Source organism: Rhipicephalus microplus, chromosome 3 (assembly GCF_043290135.1).
Source record: "Rhipicephalus microplus isolate Deutch F79 chromosome 3, USDA_Rmic, whole genome shotgun sequence".
NCBI lineage: Eukaryota > Metazoa > Arthropoda > Arachnida > Ixodida > Ixodidae > Rhipicephalus > Rhipicephalus microplus.
The window spans coordinates 194996400-195002399 of record NC_134702.1 but is presented as its reverse complement, the minus strand read 5'-3'; positions in this window follow the sequence as shown (position 1 = coordinate 195002399).

Below are 6000 nucleotides of genomic sequence, written 5' to 3'. Positions count from 1 at the left end.
ACGCAGTGTTGTCTGGTTAAGGCACCGGCGCGAAATGCAGCATGTCGCATTGTGCACCGGTTGCAGTCGGGCCGCGCCGATGGACGCTGGTCGCGCCTGGCGTCAGACTATAGAGTGCCCGCGTTTTGCTAACGTAACGTCGCTGGGTCCAACGTACGTGTGTCAACGCAACGTTGGAGTATATTGGGTCCTTCATGATAAGCTCATGGTCATTTTGCTAGATCCACATATACCAAGTTTGGTGTTACATGACGTCAATGGATGACGAAATATGTGACTTTTACAAACGTGATATTCCTGACACGAACGTCAAGTAAGAACATGACAGCATACCAAGCTCATAGCGTCTCGAGGCCGTTTCGCTCGCTCCACGTATGTTAAATTTAATATCACGACACGTTACTAGATGACGAAGCTGAAACGACACATCCAAACATAATAATCATGACACGGAAGACATGTGCGGCATCATTTGCCTCCTTCTCGCAAAGTTGTGCTGATTTTAAAAAGACATATCAATATTTCTCAATCGTGCTTCGCATATCGATTCGCACAGTACGTGGGTTCTGCCAATTTTTACCATTGCGTTGCACTGTCAGCGCAGTGCGATAAACGCTGAAGTCCTTAGAGTTACTTGTGTGTGCCTCTTCTAGTGTAAAGGCAGACATACAAAACATAGACGTGTTGTTATGGCACCTCAGATATGCACCAAATTCGCTTTTTATTTGAAAATTGCACAACTATGAACACTACCTTGAGCAATATTTGTGGGCGCTGCAGATGAGGTTGGCCGTTTGGTGTCCTTTGAGGTAAAGTTAAAGGCGGACAAACAGACAAAAGTACAGACAGTCCGTTTGTTTTTGCGTCGGTCCATCCATCCGTGCGTCTATCCATACGTGCATCCGTCCATGTGTCTGTTCGTCCATACCTACATTCGCCCATTCATCCATCCATTGATCTAGCCTTGCGTGCGTTCAACCGTCTGTCCATGCGTAAACTCATTCGCCGTCTGTGCGTTTACCATTGCGTTCGTCAATGCCTCCGTTCATTTGTCCCAGTGTTCGTCCAGGCATCCATCCGTCTGTCCGTCCAACAGTTCGTGCATTCGTCCATGCGTCCGTCCATTAGGCCGTCCATGCTTCTGCTCTTCCAGCCATCCTCTCGTGGATCCGTGTTTACGTATGTCTGTGGATCCGTCCTTGCGTTCATTCATTCGTCCGTACCTGCGTCCATCCTTCCCAGCGTGCGTCCGTTCATTTGTGCACCCCTACAAGAGTCCATTCATTCGTTCATGCGTTCGTTCGTCCGCTTGTCCTCTCGTATGTCCATCCGTGCCTCTGTCCATCTGTTCATCTGTCCCTGCGTTCATCCATGCTTCTATTCGTCCATCCTTCCGTGTGTGCATCCGTCCTTACGTTCGTGCATGCGTCCGTATGACCGTCCATGCGTAAACAGATCAACAGACAAATGACGGACCGACACTGCCAATTGATGACTCACTGCTTGGCGATAAAAACGTATGATACGCGCAAAACGGCTTAGGTTTGCGCTCCAAAAAGACGGAAAGAAATTGTGCTTGTACGCGAGAAAATTGGAATGACGCCACACGACGACGTTGGCGATCGCGTCTTCGTCGGCAGCACCGTACGCTAGACAAGGCGCTTTTGGTACGCGCACGCGTTCAGGATGTCGGTGCATGTACAAAGCTGCTAGGCGGCGTGGGCGCGAGGAAGAAGCGTGCCGTGAAGCTGCGCGGCAGCGCCAACAAGATCCCGGCATACGAAAACGGGAGGCCGAAGTGCTGCGGCAGCGGAATGCGGACCCAGCTTCGCCCCTTCCTCCATTGTTACCCCGTTGAACTGCTGTCGTTTTATTTTTCTTTGTAGTAAGGGAGAACTTGGAAACAAGTAATGCAAAGACTCCGATATCAAGCCGAGAGGGCGAGGTTGCTTGAGCCGTTTTCCTGTTTGGGTAGGACTCAGTGTGGCAGTTGTTGCTAGACGGCCTTTCGGTATAGGCAGGCCGCGGCTTCGGTATAGGCAGGCCGCGGCTCTGTGATGCCAAGTTCACTTTTCTTTCGTGTGGGCAGGAGATTGCTCAATAATGATCTTTCTATGCTTTCTTTTACGCTATTTGTGCCTGCTTCAGTGCCCCCTTTCTCTCTTACGGGACAATATATACGCGATGGAATTAGCCAATCCGGCACCCGTACGGAGCTTGAGCCGAACTTCAGGTGAACTACCAGACCGCTTCTGCGGCAAAAAACTTCTTGTTTTGCTCAAGACAAAAATTCATCTAGACATAAAAAGGAGAATCCTCGGCATTCTACGAAGGCCAGAAATGTTTTCGTTCTGCGGGACTAAGAACACCACGTAAGCCCGCGGAAGCATGGACTTTCATCGGGGCAGGCACAGGCAAAGATGGCCGACAGATTAACCACCCTCGTGGGCTAGAGTACGAATGTAATGGCCCCAGCAGTCGGGGCTGCTGGCGGATGATCTCCCAGGCGTTCACGCACCCCGTCAACAACCGGGCGTCGGGTCAGGGGGACGCCTTTCCCAATATACCGGTGGGTGACCGGCGGCAGGATTCGAACCACCTACCTCCCGAAACCGAGGCGGACGCCCTATCCACTAGGCCACGGCTACGGTGAAATACAATGCTTTAATTGAGCACCAAAGTTCCTGCCTGTCTGTTCTTGCAACTATCCTAATGACTGTGCGCGTGCGATGCAAACGCATTTATGACACTGGATCACTGCACAATAGATATAAGGACTTTGAATGCAATATATGCGATCATATGAATGTACAAAAAAATTTTATGGGCATGAAGATCACCCATGTTAACTCAACTCATAAATATTGCACTACTGAGGTGCTAACATTGGGGAGAGATTGGACGCTCAGTAGAGGGGTGAGGACGTCGCGTTATATCTTGCTTTTTCTCTCGTCAACACGTGGAGTAGAGCTGCTATTGATTGAGCAACACGGTGGACTCCGGTCTTCCACCATACCATTGGGCTTCACGCACCGTGTGGTATGACGTACTCTCTGCGCATTTCCAAGCGCCAGGGAGTCTTTCTTTGGCACCGCCACTCTAAGTGATCATCAGCAGACACCCAGATTTCTTCTTTATGTTTCCTTTCTTTCATACGGAAACTTCAATGCAGCTTGGCTTAGACAAACCTTGTTTTTTGTGCATTGTTCTATTTAATATCACTGCTTAGCTATGCGACAGTTCCAATGCATGTAACAGCTGACGTGTTTCTTTAGTATAGTATTCCGGTGTTTTCTTTTTTTATCGGAATCGTGTCAGTTTTTTTGCAATGCTGTTGCCTCGTAATAATGAAACGTCGGAGGTCCCGTCAAGATAGTCATTGTGAACAAAACACATGCACATAAGAAAACTACGACGCAAGCGCTGTCAAAGAATTGAATGTTTATTTTAAAAATCACAGATAGTGATGAACAGAAAAAAAACTGGCCTGTATCTACATGTTATTCTGCAAATGTCGTCGAAAGACGATAGTCTTGCTTTTGAAGTGAGTGAACAAAACGTTGATTTTATGATCTGTGCAAGAAAATCGGTGAATGGTATTCTGAAGGCGCTACGTTAGAGTACCTCGAGCGTGTAGTGGAGGTGAACAAACACATCTATGCACATTAGACACGAGGATCATCTGGCAGTTATCTTCGATAATGAAGGTGTGTGTGTCCGCTGAGAAAAATGCGTGCCAGCCTCGGAGGTGACAAGGTGTAAAATGCAAAGCGATGGGCAGGTGTGGCCACTTTGTCGTCGTAGCAAAGCACTGGAAACAATTTTTGAGCGTCTCGCTGCACTGTCAGCGCAGCGCGATCAACGCTACTGCTCTTAGGGTTACTTGTTGTGCGTCTTTTACTATAAAGGCAGACATACAAAACTTAGAGGTGTTGTTATGGCGCTTCAGATATGCACAACATTTGCGTTTTATTTGACAATCGCACAACTATGAACGCCTAACATTGAGCACTATTGGTGGGTGCTGTGGATGGGGTTGGCCATTTGGAGCCGTTTGAGGTATCGCTGAGGGCGGACAAACAGACATTATTGCAGACAGACAGACAGACAGACAGACAGACAGACAGACCAAAACTTTTTCGTCGAAGGTCTCCGAGAAAAAAAAATTACCAACGCAACCCATGCCCTTAAGAGGACCAAGAAAGAAAAAAACAAAAAAACAAAAAATATATTCGTACATTAACCCAACCACGCAAGTTTCAGGACAGCCATTCCCTCCTCACTTGAAGCGATATAAGAATAGGCAAAACACGTGTTTCTCACATCCATCATTTCAACCACTCCCACGATTTCCTGCGGGATGATGATACAGTGACACTAAATGAAACATTCTTTTTTCTGTGTATTTTAAATCACAGAATAGCTGCCCCAGCGCGCTTAGATGTTGTTAACGTAGAGGATCTTCAAGAACATCGTTGTGGATGTTATAACTTTCTACGGACGGCACTGGCTTTCTTAGCTTACGGCGTCACTCTGTCTGCACACATTTATACTAGGTTCTGGAGGCAGTTATCCACTTAGGAACTACAAAAACGTAACTCAGCCAGGCTGAAAGGAAATTGTGCATATTCTGCAATGAGAACGACGTAGGAGATCACGGAGCGAGGTTTTAAAAACTAGACAGCTCCTTCTGGTTCTCCTTCTGACAACTCGTGAGCACCATGTCAACTCATTCGAAAGTATGAAATTCCAGCTAATGATGACGCCACCCACCCCCCACCCCCACCCCACTGGTCCTCTCTCAATTTTTTGCAGTAGTCTTTTACGATAAGAGTGAAAATATTGAAGAGAACGAAGAACAAGATGTTTGCAAAAGTAGAATATTATACACACTGTCAACGCAGTCTAACTTTCACAGTCACTAACACCTGAGTGCCCAATAAACAAACGAGCGGGCCCATCGCAAGCAGTTCATAGCGCGATGCCGGATCCTGGTGGTACAAGGTCAGCCGAACGTCCTTGCCTGCTTAAAACCTGCTATAGTCGTATGAAATTCAAGAAGTCAGGAGGGGAATCAACAAGACGACTGAAGCGTGGCAGCCGATCACCTCAGCGACTCAAGAAATAGCCCTGCTCTAGCTCTTGGCACCGTTCTTTGCAGACAGATTCAACAGCCGTCTGGCTCATGACGTTAGTTTTGGAGTACACGCTCAATAGGTAAAACTGGTGTGCATTCCCCCCTGAGGAGGGAATGCCGCTTAATTGTAAAGCAATAACCTACTTTAGTTCCCGACAGGTAACCGCTACAACACTTATTTATGTTGAGGCTCCCAAAATCACCACGCAGTTGCCAAATGCCTTCCGCTCATGCAGCCCACCCGCGCAGGGGGATGGCCTCACTCAATGTGGTCCCTTATAAACAGGTTAAGCAATTTCCCTCATTGCAGCGCGAAAACTTACAGTCATATTCGTTTGCCATTGAATCTCAGATTTCGCCACGAATGCTACGTTAAGCAACGCACAAGCTGGCAGAACGTAACAGCCGGCTGAAGTGCTTGAATCTCTTCTAACGATAGAGCGTTAAAGAGCTCAATTCGCAATAACCTCGGCGTCAGCGTGATGGGCGTAGTATGGTATTGTAGGAAAAACCATTATTTTGTCCCGTCGGGCATAAACTAGCACGCAAGAGGCCACTTCCACGTCGAGACAGACAGGTCTGACCTGTCCGCCACGTCGTTGACAAGTTAGACGCCCCATAGCTGCTTTAAACGATCCGCACTTCTTAGCAAAGCATCCAAGTTTGACAAAGCAACATTTTCAACCCCTAACACAGGGCACCGCCAGAGCATATGAGCTAAGCTGAAAAGTCTGTGCAAAGCGCGCACACGTTGGACGCCTGAATGTTTCGTTAAGTGTTGTGCACAAGTGCTATAATATGCGCCGACCTGGAGAGTCTGAGTCCCAATGCCTGAGGCCTGTTCAGTTTAATGAGTGAGGGCG